At 41.2% G+C, this 21,337-nt stretch overlaps 1 protein-coding gene across 1 annotated transcript in view; it reads right to left on the bottom strand.

Moving 5' to 3' along the window:
• Positions 1-21,337, bottom strand: part of DSCAM (DS cell adhesion molecule) — a 675,165-nt gene that overhangs the window by 163,707 nt on the left and 490,121 nt on the right. The window lies entirely within an intron of this gene.

The following is a 21,337-nucleotide window of genomic DNA, read 5'->3' on the forward strand; positions in this document are numbered from 1 at the left end:
GCTGGTTGGCCAGCTGTACCTTTTCCACCTTTCCCAAAGTCATCTCTGCCTCTCCAGTCAGACTGCCACCCATCCTCCCGTGTTAACTCATATTCCATCTCCCCCAAAACCTGCCCGGACCTCACCTCTCCAAGATGATCTGTCTTCTCTGAACTCCCACAACATCATGTCTCTATCACTATATATTCCACACAGCCACCTGCTGTCTTTCTGTATTTGGCATTATGTTCTTGGGGATATTACTTATTAAAAATTTGAAAAACAGACTCACAGGGATTTGCAAAAATAGTGTTGGGTCCTATGTACCCTTCACCCAGCTTCTATCAATACTGAGATTTTTACATAACTGTGGCACAATATCAAAACCTGGAAACTGGCATTGGAACATTTCTATTAACTGAAATATATATCTTATTCGGTTGTCACCATTGTTAAACCCACATTTGTGTGTGTGTATGTGTGTGTGTGTGTGTGAGTGTGTGTGAGTGCACGTGTAGCTCTATGTAACTTTATCTAATTATAGATCCGGACACCTGCCACCATGGTCATGATACAGAATGGTCCCCTTACCACAAAAGAAGTCCCTGTTGCCACCTTTTTGTATTTACACCTGGCTGCACCCTGACCTCCTTCCCTGTCCCCTAATAACCACTAAATTATTCTTTATCTCTGCAGTTTTGTCCTTTGAGAATGTTATATAAACAGAACCTTTTGAGACCCACTGTTTTCACTAAGCTTATTACCCTTCAGGTTCATCCAGGCTGTTGTGTGTATCCATAGTTCCTTCCTGGTTATTACTGACTGGTATTCCACTGTATGGTTGGGCCAGAGATTTTTCAACCATTCACCTGTTGAAGGTCATTTGGGTTATTCCCAGAATTTGGCTATTATGAATGTTCACGAACAGGGATTTTTGTGAATATAAGTTTTCATGTCTCTGGGGTAAATGCCTAAGAATTGATTGCTGGAATATGTGGTAAGTACACATTTAGTTTTATAAGAAACTGCCAAACTATTTTCCAGACTGGCTGCACCATTTCACACCTCCACCGGTAATGTTTGAGAGATCCAGTTTCTCCACATCTTTGCCAGCATGTGGTGTTATAACTTTTTATTTTTTTGCTGCTTTTATAAATGAATGTGCCGACACATCTACTCATAAGTCAGGTGATGGGCTGAACATTTCCAAAGGCAGCACTATGTCCTTCATAGCTTATAGTTCTCACCAAATAGCTATAGATTAACCATGGTTTCCCTGGAACTCCCACCACACCTCCCAGTTCAAAATCTGGATGGAGACATTTTATCAGTGCCTTACTCCTTTCTTGCCACCTCTCCCCTCCAGACTGCAAACTCCTTGAGGTCAAAGATTGTGTCTTAATTATGTATACTTCAATTATTGGCACCTAGTAGCTGCTACATAAATATAGATATTTGTCGTATGAGAATAAAATACTAGAACTTTTATCCAAAGGAAGGTGTTCAAGGCAGAGAGAGCAGGGCATTCAAAGGCACAGAGGTGTCATTGTGTGGCTCTCATGAGCCACTGAAGGGGTTTCCGTATAATTGGACTGCAGAGTAAATGTCAGGAAGGGGTAAGAGTGAGGCCTAGGGCAGGCCACAAAGCACCTCCTGGGACAGGCCACGGAATTTGGATTTAACATGAAGGAAGTGAAGATCTCCTTAAGAATTCTAAGCAGGGGCAAGATGGCGGAGGAGTAGGAGACCTGGATTTCGTCTGGTCTCAAGAATTCAGCTGAATAGGGATCAAAACATTCTGAACACCTACGAACTCAACAGGAGATTGAAGAGAAGAATAGCAACAACTCTCTGAACAGAAAAGCGACCACTTTCTGGAAGGTAGGACGTGCGGAGAAGTGAATCCGAGGCGATATTCGGGAGGATAGACGGCGGGGGAGGGGGCCTCCGTCGGCCACTTCTGGCAAGTGATGGAGCCTCGGAGCACAAAATCGGACCTTTTAGAAGTCGGCTCCGCTGAGGGACGTCACTCCAGTGGCTAAGCGGGGGGTGGAACCCTCGCGGGACAGTGTGGTCTCAGGACCCTCGGGGTCGCAGAAGGACCGGGGGTGCCTGAGTGCGGCAGAGGAGCGGGCTCTCAGCTCGGGGTGGCCATAAACTGTGATCGGCGACACAGTCGGGCCACTGTTCCTCCAGCAGGGACCCAACAAGCGGCAGATCCAGGGAGACTCTCCTTCCTCCCCGGGAGGAGCGGCGCGGGAGCGCACCACAGGGATCTGCTGGGTTTGGAGACTCCACACGGGGTCGGGTGCCAGAGATAGAAATGCTCGGTCACAGGCTGGGTGAGCACGGAGTGTGGCCAGAGACCGGGGACACCGGAGTGACTGCTTTTCTCTGGGGGCGCACTGAGGAGCGGGGCCCCGAGTTCTCAGTTCCTCCGGGGGGAGACTGGGAGGCCACCATTTTCACCCTGGTCCTCCAAAGCTGTACCGAGAGCTGGGAGGGAACAAAACCACTGGAGAGCAAACCTGAGCAGATTGCTTAGCCCGGCCCGCAAGGGCGGGGCAATTCCGCCTCCGGCAAAGACATTTGGGAACCACGGCAACAGGCCCCTCCCCCAGAAGATCAGCCTGAACAGCCAGCAAGCCAAGACCAAGTTTACCGATCAAGGAGAACGGGAGAACTCCAGCGCTAGGGGAATACTGCACATAGAATTCATGGCTTTTTTACCATGATTCATTAGTTTTTCAAAGTTGAATTTTTTAACTGTTTTTTTCGTTTTTTGAATTTTTCTTTCTCCCTTTTTCAACCGACATCTTATCAATTCCTTTTTTAAAAAAACATTTTTATTTTTCATTTTTAGAGTCATATTTTATGCCTTCATAGTAGTCACCCTTATTTTTGGCATATATATATATATAAGTTGTTCTCTGTTTAAAATTTTTGGATACAGTTTCTTCTAACAGATCAAAATATACCCTAAATCCCTAGTGTATGGCTTTGTTCTAGTCTCCTGCCTGATCACATTATCTCCCTTTTTTTTCCTTTTTCTTTTCTTTTTTTTTTTTAAATCTTCTTCTTTCTTTTTTCAAACAACTTATCTTATCAATTCCTTTTATAAAAACTTTTATAATTTTCATCTTTACAGTCATCTTCCATCCCTTCATTGTATCAACCCTTATTTTGTACATATATGTCTTTCTTCCTTTAAAATTTTAGGAGGCACTTTTTTCTAACAGACCAAAATACCCCAAAATCAAGTGTGTGGCACTAATCTATGCACTAGCCTGATCATACTTGATCATGTTCTGTTTTTTTTTTTGTTTTGTTCTGTTTTTGTTTGTTTTTATCTTTTTCTTTTTCTTTTTTTTTCTCTTTCTTTTTTCTTTCTTTCCCTTTCTTTTCCCCTGGTTTCAGGTCTTTTCTGATTTGTATACACTATATTTGCTAGGGATGTTGTTAACCTGTTAGCATTCTGTTCTCTTATTCATCTATTCTCCTCTAGACAAAACGACAAGATGAAAAAAATCACCTCAGCAAAAAGAACAAGAGGAAGTACCGTCTGCCAGGGACCTACTCAATACGGACATTAGTACGATGTCGGACCTAGAGTTCAGAATCGTGACTTTAAAAATACTAGCTGGGCTTGAAAAAAGCGTGGAAGTTATTAGAGACTCCCTTTCTGGAGAAATAAAAGAACTAAAATCTAACCAAGTCAAAATCAAAAAGGCTATTAATGAGGTGCAATCAAAAATGGGGGCACTAACTGCTAGAATAAATGAGGCAGAAGAGAGAATCAGCGATATAGAAGACCAAATGATGGAAAATAAAGAGGCTGAGAAAAAGAGAGAGAAACAACCACAGGATCACGAGGGCAGAATTCGAGAGATAAGCGATACGATAAGACGAAACAACATTAGAATAATTGGGATCCCAGAAGAAGAAGAAAGAGAGAGAGGGGCGGAAGGTATATTGGAGCAAATAATAGCAGAGAACTTCCCTAATGTGGGGAAGGAAACAGGCATCAAAATCCAGGAAGCACAGAGAACCCCTCTCAAAATCAATAAAAATATGTCAACACCCCGACATCTAATAGTAAAACGTACGAGTCTCAGAGACAAAGAGAAAATCCTGAAAGCAGCTCAGGAGAAGAGATATGTAACCTACAATGGTGGAAACATTAGATGGGCAACAGACCTATCCACAGAGACCTGGCAGGCCAGAAAGGACTGGCATGATATCTTCAGAGCACTAAACGAGAAAAATATGCAGCCAAGAATACTATATCCAGCTAGGCTGTCATTGAAAATAGAAGGAGAGATAAAAAGCTTCCAGGACAAACAAAAACTAAAGGAATTTGCAAACACAAAACCAGCCCTACAAGAAATCTTGAAAGGGGTCCTCTAAGCAAAGAGAGAGCCTAAAAGCAGCATAGATCAGAAAGGAACACAGAAATATACAGTCACAGTCACCTTACAGGCAATACAATGGCACTAAATTCATACCTTTCAATAGTTACCCTCAATGTAAATGGGCTAAATGCCCCAATCAAAAGACACAGGCTATCAGATTGGATAAAAAAACAAGACCCATCAATATGCTGTCTGCAAGAAACTCATTTTAGACCCAAAGACACCCCCAGATTGAAAGTGAGGGGGTGGAAAACCATTTACCATGCTATGGACACCAAAAGAAAGCTGGGGTGGCAATCCTTATATGAGACAAATTAGATTTTAAAACAAAGACTGTATTAAGAGATGAAGAAGGACACTGTATCCTACTTAAAGGGTCTATCCAACAAGAAGATCTAACAATTGTAAATATCTATGCCCCTGACATGGGAGTAGCCAATTATATAAGGCAATTAATAACAAAAGCAAAGAAACACATTGACAACAATACAATAATAGTGGGGGACTTTAACACCCCCCTGACTGAAATGGACAGATCATCTAAGCAAAAGATCAACAAGGAAATAAAGACTTTAAATGACACACTGGACCAAATGGACTTCACAGACATATTCAGAACATTCCATCCCAAAGCAACGGAATACACATTCTTCTCTAGTGCCCATGGAACATTCTCCAGAATTGATCACATCCTAGGTCACAAATCAGGTCTCAACCGGTACCAAAAGACTGGGATTATTCCCTGCATATTTTCAGACCACAATGCTTTGAAACTAGAACTCAATCACAAGAGGAAAGTCGGAAAGAACTCAAATATATGGAGGCTAAAGAGCATCCGACTAAAGAATGAATGGGTCAACCAGGAAATTAAAGAAGAATTAAAAAATTCATGGAAACCAATGAAAATGAAAACACAACTGTTCAAAATCTTTGGGATACAGCAAAGGCAGTCCTGAGAGGAAAGTATATAGCAATAAAAGCCTTTCTCATGAAACAAGAAAGGTCTCAAATACACAACCTAACCCTACACCTAAAGGAGCTGGAGAACGAACAGCAAAGAAAGCCTAAACCCAGCAGGAGAAGAGAAATAATAAAGATCAGAGCAGAAATCAATGAAGTAGAAACCAAAAGAACAGTAGAACAGATCAACGAAACTAGGAGCTGGTTCTTTGAAAGAATTAACCAGATTGATAAACCCCTGGCCAGACTTATCAAAAAGAAAAGAGAAACGACCCAAATCAACAAAATCATGAATGAAAGAGGAGAGATCACAACCAACATCAAAGACATACAAACAATTCTAAGAACATATTATGAGCAACTCTATGCCAGCAAATTAGATAACCTGGAAGAAATGAGTGCATTCCTAGAGATCCGTCAACTACCAAAATTGAACCAGGAAGAAATAGAAAACCTGAACAGACCTATAACCACTAAGGAAATTGAAGCAGTCATCAAAAATCTCCCAACAAACAAAAGCCCAGGGCCAGATGGCTTCCCAGGGGAATTCTACCAAACCTTTAAAGAAGAATAAATACCTATTCTCCTGAAACTGTTCCAAAAAATAGAAATGGAAGGAAAACTTCCAAACTGATTTTATGAGGCCACCATTACCTTGATCCCCAAACCAGACAAAGACCCCATCAAAAAGGAGAATTACAGACCCATATCCTTGATGAACATGGATGCAAAAATTCTCACCAAAATACTAGCCAACAGGATCCAACAGTACACTGAAAGGATCATTCACCATGACCAAGTGGGATTTATCCCTGGGCTGCAAGGTTGGTTCAACATCCGCAAGTCAATCAACGTGATACAATACATTAACAAAAGAAAGAACAAGAATCATATGATCCTCTCAATAGATGCAGAAAAAGCATTTGACAAAGTACAGCATCCTTTCTTGATCAAAACTCTTCAGAGTATAGGGATAGAGGGTACATACCTCAATATCATAAAAGTCATCCATGAAAAACCTACAGCGAATATCATTCTCAATGGAGAAAAGCTGAGAGCTTTTCCCCTAAGGTCAGGAACGCGGCAGGGATGTCCACTCTCACCACTGCTATTCAACATAGTATTAGAAGTCTTAGCCACAGCAATCAGACAACAAAAAGAAATCAAATGCATCCAAATCGGCAAAGAGGAAGTCAAACTCTCACTCTTTGCAGATGATATGATACTGTATGTGGAAAACCCAAAAGACTCCACCCCAAAACTGCTAGAACTCATACAGGAATTCAGTAAAGTGGCAGGATATAAAATCAATGCACAGAAATCAGTGCCATTCCTATACACCAACAACAAGAGAAGAGAGACAAATCAAGGAGTTGATCCCATTTACAATTGCACCCAAAACCATCAGATACCTAGGAATAAATTTAACCAAAGAGGCAAAGGATCTGTACTCAGAAAACTATAAAATACTCATGAAAGAAATTGAAGAAGACACAAACAAATGGAAAAATGTTCCATGCTCATGGATTGGAAGAACCAACATTGTGAAGATGTCAATGCTACCTAGAGCAATCTACACATTCAATGCAATCCCCATCAAAATACCATCCACTTTTTTCAAAGAAATGGAACAAATAATCCTAAAATTTGTATGGAACCAGAAGAGACCCCGAATAATCAGAGGAATATTGAAAAAGAAAAGCAAACCTGGCAGCATCACAATTCTGGACTTCCAGCTCTATTACAAAGCTGTCATCATCAAGACAGTATGGTACTGGCACAAAAACAGACACATAGATCAGTGGAACAGAATCGAGAGCCCAGAAACGGACCCTCAACTCTAGGGTCAACTCATCTTTGACAAAGCAGGAAAGAATGTCCAATGGAAAAAAGACAGTCTCTTCAACAAATGGTGTTGGGAAAATTGGACAGCCACATGCAGCAGAAGAAAACTGGACCATTTCCTTACACCACACACAAAAATAGACTCTAAATGGTTGAAAGACCTAAATGTGAGACAGGAGTCCATCACCATCCTAAAGGAGAACACAGGTAGCAACCTCTTGGACCTCAGCCGCAGCAACTTCTTCCTAGAAACATCGCCAAAGGCAAGGGAAGCAAGGGCAAAAATGAACTCTTGGGACTTCATCAAGATAAAAATTTTGCACAGCAAAAGAAACAGTCCACAAAACCAAAAGACAACAGACAGAATGGGAGAATATATTTGCAAATGACATATCAGATAAAGGGCTAGTATCCAGAATGTATAAAGAACTTATCAAACTCAAATAGAGCTACCATACTATCCAGCAATTGCACTACTGGGTATTTACCAGAAAGATACAAATGTAGGGATCCGAAGGGGTACGTACACCCTGATGTTTATAGCAGCAATGTCCACAATATCCAAACTGTGGAAAGAGCCAAGATGTCCATCGACAGATGAATGGATAAAGAAGTGGTATATATACACAATGGAATATTATGCAGCCATCAAAAGGAATGAGATTTTGCCATTTGCAACAACGTGGATGGAACTGGAGGGTGTTATGCTGAGTGAAATAAGTCAATCAGAGAAAGACATGTATCCTATGACCTCACTGATAGGAGGAATTCTTAATCTCAGGAAACAAACTGAGGGTTGCTGGAGTGGTGGGGGGTGGGAGGGATGGGGTGGCTGGGTGATAGACATTGGGGAGGGTATGTGCTATGGTGAGCACTGTGAATTGTGCAAGACTGTTGAATCACAGATCTGTAATTCTGAAACAAATAATGCAATATATGTTAAGAAAAAAAAAAGAAGATAGCAGGAGGGGAAGAATGAAGGGGAGTAAGTCAGAGGGGGAGACGAACCATGAGAGACGATGGACTCTGAAAAACAGCGTTCTAGAGGGGAGGCGGGTGGGGGGATGGGTTACACTGGTGATGGGTATTAAAGAGGGCACGTTCTGCATGGAGCACTGGGTGTTATGCACAAACAATGAATCATGGAACACTACACCAAAAACAAATGATGTAATGTATGGTGATTAACATAACACTAAAAAGTAAAAAAGATGGAAAAAAAAGAATTCTAAGCAGGAGTCAACACACTGTGACTGTATAATGCATTTGACTTGATTTTTTGGTTTGAAATGGAGTTTCCCTTAGTCTTTGATATTCTGTTATTAATTCGCATATTCCATTATTTAAGTTCTCTGTGCATTTATTTATTTTATGTATATTAAGGGTTTTTTTTTTAAAGATTTTATTTACCTGACAGAGAGAGACATAGCGAGAGAGGGAACACAAGCAGAAGGAGTGGGAGAGAGAGAAGCAGGCTTCCCACTGAGGAAGGAACCCGATGTGGTGCTCGATCCCAGGACCCTGGGATCATGACCTGAGCCGAAGGCAGACGCTTAATAAATGAGCCACCCAGGCGCCCCTATATTAAGGGTTTTTTTTTTTTAAGAGCAGTTAGGTTCACAGCAAATCTGAGGGTAAAGTATGGAGACTCCCCATAGACCACCTGCCCCTTTGTTTGGTTCCACGTGACCTTTGTTGAGAGGCATGTGCTGATACCCCTCTGATTTCTGATTCTGTCACTTCCTGCTATATTCTAGCTGCTTTTTCATGTTTGGATACAACAATTAGTTTATAAAGTCTCCCTACCACACCCTGTGAATTAGTGTCTGTCCATTTGGTCAATATAGGACCATCTTAGTTTTCTGGGTAAGTGCCTTATTCCTGGGTTCTATGTTGCTTGAGATAAAGATTGCATTGCTTGCTTTTATGTGTGTGCATTTCCCTGATACGTCTTTGCCAGCATTTCTGAGAAGCTGTTTTCTCCCCAGAGGCTTTCTGCTTCTGACATGGCAGATTTTCTGAGGTAAGAAGAAAGACATTGTTCTTTGGATTCTTCCAGGCACTGACATTCTTCCAGTTCTTTACCAAAGGGTGAAGACTGCCTCCTTTCTGCACCATGGGCATTAACGAATGCCCTTGCGCCCTCAGATCTTAGAGATTTGATAAAATAGCTCTTTCAGTTTTTGTTCTCACAGCACAATTCCAGCCTCATAAGATTCTGTTTCTAGTCCGTGGGGCATCGGGTCAGCAGATACGGACTCAGTGTCCTTTTGGAGATGCCTATGGCTTTATTCCCTCATCAAACTTACTTACCTCTTTTCCCCTACTCAGCCTGTGTGCAGAAGGACCTCTGGTGGACGTGCTCCATCAGACTTTAATGTATCTGGATCCTAGCAGTTGATGTAGCAGGTCAAAGTAACCTCCTGCCTTCTGATTGTCAGTGAAGTCAGCGGAGAGCTCGGTATACCAGATGTCCATCTGTAAGCCCACAGCTTTCCTACAGACCAGCTATGGCTTCCTCCCTGGGAGTTACGGTGGGAATGTGAGTGATCATATTTTCTAGTAACAGCATGAACACTCACCCAATTTGTCATATTTTTATATTGAATGCAGTTATCTGTACTTTTATAATTTATTAGGAAATAATTCATTCCCATAAAGAGAAATAGAGACTAACAAATGAACATCCATAAGCTTTCATGGATAAACATCACCATCACGTGGCGCCAGGTCACTGTTCATCCCTACTCTCCTGACCCTCAGTTTTTAATGGGACATCAGGGCCATTCCGTCTAGGGCCTATACAGTGAGAGGCAACCACAAAATTTTTTATTGTTGCAATATTCTCATGTGCTAAGTGTTTAAATAAATTTTATTTTTTAGAGCAGTTTTAGGTTTACAATATAATTGAGATCAAGGTACAGAGATTTCCCATATACCTCTTGCCCCACGGTTGCATAGTCTCCCCCATTGTCAATACTACTCACTAGAATGGTACCTTTTTTAGCAAGGGTGAACCTACATTGACACATCGTAATCACCCGAAGTCCTTAGTTTACCTAAGAGTTTACTTTTGGTGTTGTACATTCAATGAGTTTGGACAAATGTATAATGACATCCATCCATCATTATAACATCATATAGAACATTTTCACTGCTCTAAAAATCCTCAGTGTTCCGCCTGTTCGTCTCTCCCCTTGCCACCCCTGGCAACCACTGAACTTTTTACTGTCTCCATAGTTTTGCCTTTTTCAGAATGTCATAGAGTTGGAATCATATAGTGCGATGCTTTCTCATATTGGCTTCTTTCACTTTAAGATTCTTCCATGTCTCTTCAGGGCTTGATAGCTCATTTCTTTATAGCACTGAATCATATTCTGTTACCTGGTTGCTACAGTATATTTATCCATTCACCTACTGAAAGACATCTTGGTTGCTTCCAAGTTTTGGCAATTATGAATAAAGCTGCTCTACACATCCAAGAGCAGGTTTTGTGTGGACATAAATTTTCAGGTCCCTTGGGTAAATACAAAGGATGGATATTTCTGGATGGCATGGTGAAGGGTATGTTTAGTTTTGTATGAATATCTCATACAATGTATGAGAGTTTCTGTTGCTCCACATCTTTGCCAGCATTTGGTATTGTCAGTTTTCTGGATTTTTGTCCATTCTATTGGGTGTGTAGTGGTATCTCATTGTTGTTTTGACTTACATTTCCCTGATGACACACAATGTAGAGCATCTTTTCATAGGTTTTATTACCATCTGTTTATCTTCTTTGGTGAGGTATCTATTAAGATATTTGGCTCATTTTCAAACTGGGCTGTTTTTTTCTCATTGTTGGGTTTTAAGAATTCTTTGTAAGGGTGCCTGAGTGGCTTAGCTGGTTAAGCATCCAACTCTTGGTTTCATCTCAGGTCATGATCTCACAGTGGTGGGATTGAGCCCCACGTTGGGCTCTGCACTTAGCACAGAGTTTGCTTCAGATCTCTCCCTTTCCCTTCTGTGCTCTCCCTCTCTCTCAAATAAAAAACTTTTAGAAAAAGAATTCTCTGTATATTTTGGATAACGGTTCTTTATCAAATGTGACTTTTGCAAATATTTTCTCCCAGTATGTGGCTTGTCTTTTAATTTTATTTATATTGTTTACAGAAAATAAGAAGTTTTTAACTTTAATAAAGCCCAGCTTATCAATTAATCATTTGTATCTAAAAAGTCATCACCATACCCAAGGTCATGTAGATCTTCTCCTATGTTATCTTCTAGGAATTTTATAGTTTTGCATTTTATATGTAGGTCTGTGATCCATTTTGAGTTAATTTTTGTAAGGGTATAAGATTTGTGTCTACATGAAAAAGTGCTCAACATCACTCAACATCAAGGAAATCCAAATCAAAACCACAATGAGATACCACCTCACACCAGTCAGAATGGCTAAAATTAACAAGTCAGGAAATGACAGATGTGGGCAAGGATGCAGAGAAAGGGGAACCCTCCTACACTGTTGGTGGAAATGTAAGCTGGTGTAGCCACTCTGGAAGACAGTATGGAGGTTCCTCAAAAAGTTGAAAATAGAGCTACCCTACTACCCAGCAACTGCACTACTGGGTATTTACCCCAATGATACAAATGTAGTGATCTGAAGAGGTACGTGCACCCCAATGTTTATAGCAGCAATGTCCACATAGCCAAACTATGGAAAGAGCCTAGATGTCCATCAACAGATGAATGGATAAAGAAGATGTGGTATATATATATATATATATATATATATATATATATATATATATATATATATATATATATACAATGTAATATTAGACAGCCATCAAAAGGAATGAAATCTTGCCATTTGCAACGACGTGGCTGGAACTGGAGGGTATTATGCTGAGCAAAATAAGTCAATCAGAGAAAGACATGTATCATATGACCTCACTGATACGAGGAATTCTTAATCTCAGGAAACAAATGGAAGGTTGCTGGAGTGGTGGGGGGTGGGAGGGATGGGGTGGCTGGGTGATAGACATTGGGGAGGGTATGTGCTATGGTGAGCATTGTGAATTGTGCAAGACTGTTGAATCACAGACCTGTACCTCTGAAACAAATAATACATTGTATATTTAAAAAAAAGAAAAGAAGATAGTAGGAAGGGAAAAATGAAGGGGGTGGGAAATCGGGGGGGGAGACGAACCATGAGAGACGATGGACTCCGAGAAACAAACTGACGGTTCTAGAGGGGAGGGGGTGGGGGAAGGGCTAGCCTGCTGATGGGTATTAAAGAGGGCACATATTGCATGGAGCACTGGGTGTTATATGCAAACAATGAATCATGGAACACTACATCAAAAAAAATTAAAAGATTTGTGTCTAGATCCATTTTTTATACATGTAAACATCCAGTTGTTCCAGCACCATTTGTCAAAGAGGCTATCTTGCTCCCTTGCATTGCCTTTGCTACTTTGTCAAAGATCAGTTGACTATATTTATGTGGGTCCATTTCTGGGTTCTCTCTTCCGTTCCAGCGGTCTATTTATCTATTCTCTTGCCATTAGCACACTATCTTGATTACTGTAACTTTATAGTAAGCCTTGAAGCCAGGTAGTATTAGTCCTGCAACTTTCTTCTTCTCTTACAATACTGTGTTGGCTATTCTGGGTCTTTGGCCTCTCCATATAAACTTTGGAATCAGTTTGTCAATATTCATAAAATAACTTGTTGAGATTTGTATGGGATTGCACTGAATCTACAAATCAAGTTGAGAAGAACTGATGCTGCATCTTCCTATCCATGAACATAAAGTATCTCTCCATTTATTTAATTATTTGATTTTGTTTATCAGTTTTATTATTTTCCTCATTATACATGTTGTATATATTTTGTGATATTTATACCTAAGTATTTCATTTTTTGCATACTTTGACAAAGTATTTCATTTTTGCATCATTTACTGGCATTGTGTTTTTAATTCTAAATTCTGGCTGTTCGTTGTTTGTATATAGGAAAGTAATGACTGTTGTATAACAATCTGGTATTTTGAAACCCTGCTTTAAACACTTACTAGTTTCAGGAATCTTTTTGTCCATTCTTTGAGACTTTCTACAGAGATGAACGTGACACCTGCAAACAAGGATAACTTTTTTTTCCTTCCCAATCTATATTCCTTTTTATTTCCTTTTCTTACGTTATTGCATTATCAAGGACTTCCAGAACAATGTTGAAAAGAGCAGTGAGAAAGACTATCCTTGCCTTGTACCTGAGCTTAGGGGGAAAGCTTCATGTTCATCACCATTAAGTATGATGTTAGCTGAAAGTTTGTTTTATAAATAGTCTTTGTCAAGTCGAAAAAGTTCCCCTCTAGGGGCACCTGGGTGGTTCAGTCGGTTAAGGGTCTGCCTTCAGCTCAGGACATGATCCCAGAGTCCTAGGATTGAGCTGCGCATTTGGGCTCCCTGCTCAGTGGGGAGTTGGCTTCTCCCTCTCCCTCTGTTCCTCCCCCCACTTGTGCTCTCTCTCTCTCTCCCTCTCTCTCTTGCTTACTCTCTCTCTCAAATAAATTAATAAAATCTTTAAAAAAAGAAAAGTTCCCCTCTATTCCTAGTGTATTGGTTTACTGAGTTTTACCATTACTTGATGGTGAATTTTGTCAAAATTTTTTCAACATCTATTGATATGATCATGTGATTTTTCTTTTTTAGCCTGTTGATGTGATAGATTACATTAATTAATTTTCAAATATTGAACCAGGGATAAATTTCACTTGGTCATGGGGCATAATTATTTTCTTTTAAACTTTTTAAGATTCAATTTGCTAATATTCTGTTGATGACTTTTGCCTTTATTTCATGAGACATATTGGTCTCAATTTTCTTTTCCTGAAATATCTTTGTCTGATTTTGGTATTAAGGTAATGCTGGTCTCCTAGAATGAGGTAAGAAGTATTCCCTCTGCCTCTATTCTCTGAAAGAAACTGTAGAGAACTGGTATAATTTATTCTTTAAATGTTTGATATAATTCACCAGTGAATCCCTCTGGACCTGGCACTTTCTGTTTTGGAAGGTTATTATTGATTCAATGTTTTTAATAGATACAGGCCTATTCAGATTGTCTATTTCTTCTTGAGTGAGTTTTGGCAGACTGTGTCTTTCAAGGAATTAGTCCATTCCATCTGGCTTGTCCAGATAGAGCTAAACTAGGGTGGGTAGGAGCAGAGAGAACTGACCCTACTCTACGGCATATGCTCAAATCTCATGACCAGTCAGCCATGGCCAGATGTATGATGAACATGTATTGCACCCTGATGATGAGTACAATGATGAAGTGTCCACACTTATCCATTTAGAACCCTGTTGAAGGTGTTATTAACTCTCATGTTTCCAGAATGTCCTTTCTTAAATTACACCCAGGTCTTACACTATCCTCTCAGAAAAGAGTCTAAGCTCCCTTTCTTCTATCTCCCACACTCAAAAGTAAACTGTGCACGAATAAACTTATTCAGTGTAATTTATTTTAATTTATGTATCTAACAAAGGGGAACTACTATTTATAGTTCTTTAGCTTTGTCTACTGGTAGAGGGAGTATATAGGGTCAAACATAAAGGGCCCCAAGAATCAAAGAGATAAGGCACTTGTATAGTAGCCTATGCTGGCCTAGAGCAGAAATATTTACTTATAGTAGGAATTCTTAGTCAGGGTTCCGTGGGTCCTCAGGGGATCATAAATGGAATTCCAGTTTGTATGTACATGTATGATTTTCTATGACAAGAAGCCAGAGCTATCCTCTGATGCTTAAAGGAGTCCATGAACCCCAAATTTCCAAATTTTTGCTTTAAAGTCACAGATTAGCCCAGAACAGCAAGATTTGACTATGACCTAACTACAACCCTATAAGGAAATCTAGAGAAAGAAGATGTCAGCATGAAGGGAGTCAAAAGCCATGGAAACAAAGAAAAAAGAGGAAATGGAAGCCAGGAGGAGCTTTCCATGTTCCTTCCAGAACAGAGGTAATCTTGACCCCAAAATGTCAAGCATTAGGGTTGGATTGGCAAAGCATCTACAGTGGAAGGCAATGCATAAGCCGTGTTCGCATTAAATGCTATGTTTCTGTTTCTAGTGCCTTCTGTTCTCATGCCAAGCCCTCTCTGGAAGTCCTCTGGCTTCTCATGGGGCTCCATCTACTGAAAGGGGGACAGCTACACTTCTCATGAAGTACTTAGTCTCGGGTATTTGGCTGATTTGAGGACAAACCCACTATCAATGCCCAAATGCAGTCCTAAGCTGAGGAACAAGGGCCACGACAATCTCACCAGGGCATCAAAAGATGTCCTGTGGGATTTCTCGTGAGGAGACGCTATCTATAGTGCTTGGCATCACTGTGGAGTGAGCACATTGTCTAGAAGCTTCAGTGACTGTGCAACAGCCAGGGTGCTATATAGTGACAGTAATCTATTACTGTTCATAGACCTGACATTCACAGGGATCTTGTAATACATGACAATGGATTTCTGGAGATCAAAAACAGGGATGCCACCGCAAATGCACTGTAAGCCCTTCTGTCACTCTCTCCCAACAGTATCCTAAAGGCAAATCAATCCTGCTCATTTTTCCAATGAACCTAATGAAGTTAAATTGCTCATACAGTCATCACCGTGCCAGAAGGGAAGAGACAGGGAACTAGGAAATAAGGCTTGAAAATGACCCACTCGTTCCAGCATTCTGTGTGGGGTTTTTAGGACACTGTCCTTACTGGGAAATGTTTCAAGAAAGCTACTATTGCTTTCCTTCATAAGCCATGAGAATGTGTATCACTCACAGCAGTAGGATGACACATCCCTCTGCACATTCTAAGCTGCTTCTCTCATTTCCCACCATTCTCACACAAGGGCACACATCTCCTTTGTGAGGCCTCACTTGGATACTGTGACACCGAGGCATTTACATGCTTGCCAAGAAAACTATTCTTTTGGAAGGTCAATATTTTCCATTTTAATTTTCATCCCTGCAGTGGGTTGAATTGTGGGCCCCAAAATATATGTCTATATCCTCAACCTTAGATCCCCAGAATGTGGCCTTATTTGGAGTAAAAGTCTTTGCAGCCAAAAATAAGGTAAGGATCTCCAGATGAGAGCATCTGGGATTAGGGTAGGTCCTAAATCCAATGAAGGGTGTCTTTATAAAAGACAGAAGAGGAAAATGACACAGAGATGCAGGAAAGAAAGCCACATGTGGTCAGAGACAGATACTGGGGTGTCACATCTATGGGCCAAGGACCACAAAGGATAGCCAGCAGATGCCAGAAGCTAGGAGAGAGGTAAGAATGAATTCTCCTTAAGAAGCTCCAGATGAAACCAACTCTGGTGACATCTTGAGTTCAGACTTCTGGACCCCTGAACTGTGAGAGAATAAATACATTTCTGTTCTTTTAAGCCACCCATGTGTGGGAATTTGTTCTGGCAGCCCTAGGGGATGAAGGCAATCCCTCAAATAAACACATGAAATTTCATGTCATGAAAACTTTACTTACTATTTCATGTTTTTTTATTTCATATTGTATATATTGCTTTATTTTGTGAATCAAGGTCTCTGAGGTATATTTTTCTCATCCTAGGATCATGAGCATAAACAGGTGTGGCTAGAGAGTGCCCCCTGAGCCAGCAATGAAGTAAAGAGACCTGCTGCTTCTTCACGGTCTCTGCTTCCCCAGGTACCTCCCTGGTTTAGAGTCAGACACTGCTGTTAGGAGGGTAATGAAGGTGCATGAACAAGGCAGCTTTAGAAACAGCTTTTAAGTTGCCACCAAAATACATGTGAAGACGTTTGTTTCCACCATGTATTTTTCTTTCCTCTTTCTTCTTTCTTTCTTTCTTTCTTTCTTTCTTTCTTTCTTTCTTTCTTTCTTTCTTTCTTTCTTCTTTCTTTCTTTCTTTCTTCTTTCCTTCTTTCTTTCTTTCTTTCTTTCTTTCTCTTTCTTTCTTTCTTTCTTTCTTTCTTTCTTTCTTTCTTTCTTTCTTTCTTTCTTTCTTTCTTTCTTTCTTTCTCTTTCTTTTCTTTCTTCCTTCCTTTCTCTCTCTTTCTTTCTTTCTTTCTTTCTTTTTCTTTCTTTCCTTCCTTCCTTCCTTCCTTCCTTCCTTCCTTCCTTCCTTCCTTCCTTCCTTCCTTCCTTTCATCTCAGTACATAGTGTAGACATGAGTAATATATGATGTCTGTATAAAAATCCCACTTAACATATTGAGTTTTTACTTGGGTTCTATGTAGGAGGCATTTTAGATGGCCACTATGGATTATTTCTAGAAGCCATGAGACACCAGTAGCTTGCTGACTTGGAGATGGAGCGGAGGAGAAGTTAGGACAGAACTGGTTAAAGAAGACACAGAAGGATGGGTTCCTTCTCTTGAACATAAGCTGAGACAAAGCAGGCTCCTGAGCGGGATAAGGAGGCCAGCTCCAGGAATGGTTCAGGGTTTTTCCCCTGAAAGGATAACTCCTGGGTCCCTACCTTTCAGCTTTTGTTCTCTAGTGGCACCTTAGGGCCTTCACCTGGTCATTAACGGTCATTCCAACTGGCAGCTAAGGGAGAGCAATGTTGGAAGACAAAGTCTCCTTAGCAAACTTTGACACTGCAGGCACCCAGACCCCAGCCTTCAACAAAATAGCACAATGCTCTTCCTTTCCATTTTCTTTCCAGAACCTACTTTTAGGCACGTGGAGGTGGAGGGGACAGAGGGAAGCAACTCATGTTTCTTACATTTCCAACAAATAAACCTCCAATCTTTTCTTCCTGCAACTCACTGTGCGTGGGTTGGGGAGGGTTTGGACACCAGGTTTGCTTTTGAATTTAGTCCGATGTTTTGGCCCTGCAGCTGCTTTGCCCCACGGGCCTGGCTACAGTATTCATTTGCGGCCTGATGCGGGACTCACCCTCCTCTTACTTTCCCCATGGTTAGCCCTAATGTGCAGGGCAGTCCCTCCACAAACATCTTCTTCCTCTCTCTCTGCAGCTTCCTTTGAGACTGGACTGCAGATATGCAGATGTCACATGAACCAAAAAAAAGACACTCTTGTCGTGATTAATCCACTATTGATTTAGATTGTTTTTAATTGCTAACAAACCCGTGTTCTCCTTTTTGTGCCACTACCTGTCTTTATCTTGGTTTTGCCCCATTCTCCAGGGTAGGAGCAGGGAAGTTTCTCCTCTGAAGACCTCACCCCTGCCTTTGGGGTCTCATGCCTCTCTGCAGGTGTCTTTCCCTTACAGTGTGCCAGAGCTCTTGACTCTTCTCTGCCCACTGCCCCTGTCGACATTCTGGTTTTCCGACTTTGATTTGGGTTCAAATGCTTCTCTGGGCAGTTGCTTGGCCTCCACCAGCAGGCATGCGCTGGTGTGCAAGGGCTTCTAGGCATGCACTCCCTCCTTTTTAGCTAGTTAATTCAACCATCTAGTTCTTCATTCACTCACTCATTCATTCCTTCAAATTTACAGATATTTATCAAGTGCCCACTGTGCCCACGAGGTGCTGGTGCCTGGGCAGTGGTCAAGGTCATCAGAGTCACTATCCCTCTGCAGCTTCCCTCCCTAGACAGAAAATGAAATAACCAACACACACAGGATGAGGTGTTGGGTAGTCAGTGATACCTGGGTTTGCAAAACCAAGCTTCCCTTCCACTCCTGCTCATAATGCTTTTCAGGTAGTTTGCTGCACAGTCTTTCACTATAGATTTTCAAATACACCAGACTCTATATTTCACCTTTTACCTTATCTACATATTCACCCTTTTGAGTCTTGCCTACATACTTTTGGAGCAAGAGTGTCCTCAGAGCACAGGCTCCCTATTTCCATGAGGACTTCCTTTTTTATTTTCTTACTGAGCCATCTTTCTTGAGTCTCAGCATCCCACTTCTAGAGCCTCTAATGCTTTGGTCCTTCATGATTCTGTCCCCCGTCCACATCCATATCACTTTCTTAAGAAACTGGCACTGTTGTTTCTCGTCCATGGTTTTAGAGAGTAAAGGAGGCTCAGCTATGTGCAATCCATCATCCCAGACCCCAACATCACTGTGACCTTTGCCGAGGGGCTGTTTTCAGCCTTAGAAGACACAGTGCCTGTGGCTCAAAGGCAGCACCCATGGAACACAGCAATTCTGACCTGAGGGAGACAACTCAGGGAAACTCACACCCCATAAACTGGTCATAAGTGTCTACCCCATTGGACATTGGATGAGGATGAGTGCCCCCCCCCCCCCGGTCTCCTCTACCATGGCCCAGCATCTAGAACAGAGCCTGAGCTCACTGCTCATGAATGAATGCATGGGTGAGGCATGAATCTCTGGAGGCTAAGACACACAGATTGCTGTAAGGAGATGCTAATTAACTCAAGTCCAGGAGGATGTATGGCAAAAGCACAGAACTGGCTTCGGGGTCCAGAGATCTGGGCTCTCTGCTGGGGCTGCCTCTCTGGCTGTGGCAAGAACTTATAGGAAGTCCCCCTTCGCCTCTGTCTGGTCACCTGTATGATCTGGGGCTTAACTATATGGTGTTAAGGCCCTTCCAGCTATGAGATGCTCTGACTGCACTTGACACTTAGAGCCTTCTGCCAGGAGCGGCTCTGGAGGGAGTTGTTCCATATCTGGGATAAGTAAGGCAACCATATTAGCAAAGGGAAGGGTAGCTGCCCAGCCTCACATGGGCACAGAGATGGCTCACACCCGGAGAAGAGGTAGGCACTAGAGGTCAGCACTCATTTCACTGAAAGTGACCTGGCCTCATGTGATAGGCTCTGTAGAACACAAGCTCAGTTTAATATTGCTTCTTTTATTCTCAGAAGAAAGAGTCCACAGCTTTTTATGAGAAATTAGATGGGGTTCCTCTCCTCTCTTATTTGGTCAACAGCAGTCTATTAAAAACTCAGACGTATCCTTGAATACTATATCAAAAACTAATGTACTATATGCTGGCTAACAGAACATAATAAAAGAAAACTCAGATGCTTTAAACCTGAGCAAAAAGACCAAGTCAATGATAAATTATAACCATTTGTTCATATGCTTTACCAAAAGGGTAAAGCTACCCATTTTCTTTTTTTTTAAACTTAAATGTTCATATTTAAGACTTTCTAGAGAAGGAACCAGACATTAAAATGTATTTCATTCCAATATTCCTTCTGTGGAATAAGTGATAAGCAGAAGAACATCAAGGTGTGCCATGATTTCTTCTGGCCTCCTATCAAACCCATGATCCATTTTTTATGAAATTTATATGAAATCAGTTGCTCCCTGAAAAGCTCTTAAAAACGTCCAGAGGCAAGGATGGCTAACTTTAGAATGTTGCTTGAAATCACAGAGATTTCTATGTGTGGATATCTATAATCCAGACTTTCTATCAATCTAGAGTGAGCTGTACCACCAGAGTGAGCGCTGCTGGGGAGGAGGTTAGGAAAATGCCAAATACACCGTTTAGAGCTAGGTTTATGTAGCCATGACTAAACTCATTTAAGTAGTTCATCAGAGGATCACAGAAGTTTGCTACTGGCAGACAGGACTTGGCTTATAGAGCAACATGGGTCATGCCCATTTGTACAGATGACCAGAGCAGCCTGTGGATGAGAAGGCGGCATGATGCCTGGTGTCTCACATGGAGCCACTGCCCTGCTCCAGGGTGACGGCAGAGATGAGACACCTCGGCAGGGCTAAACGACACATGTCTCTTCCTGGCTGAGAATTTAATGTCATTTGCCTAATTTTTCAAAGTCAGTTTCCATAAGTGGAAAACAAAGATCACCGGATCTGAACGAATTGAACAGAACTGATTGAACAGAACTAATGACCCCCCCTTCATGCAGAGAAAGGCCCAGTGGACAGATTTCTCTCATCTAACTATAAAAACACCCTGACTTTCTACAAGAGAATGTTTCTTGTCCTCTTCTCAAAAATGTTATGACAAAGATTTTTATCATTTCAAAATTATTTCATTTCCAATGACTCAGAGGACAATACATATTTCATAATATTTTATTACATTTCTTGATTAATTGTCTCTGATGGCAAACTAGAAGCTTGATTTAGAAAATTTGGAAAATGCAGAAAAATATAAAGAAGTATGTCCTAGTTTGGGCTGCCATTAAAAAAAAAACACACCAAAGACTGGGT

The sequence above is a fragment of the Zalophus californianus genome, chromosome 1 (assembly GCF_009762305.2).
Source record: "Zalophus californianus isolate mZalCal1 chromosome 1, mZalCal1.pri.v2, whole genome shotgun sequence".
NCBI classification, from domain to species: domain Eukaryota; kingdom Metazoa; phylum Chordata; class Mammalia; order Carnivora; family Otariidae; genus Zalophus; species Zalophus californianus.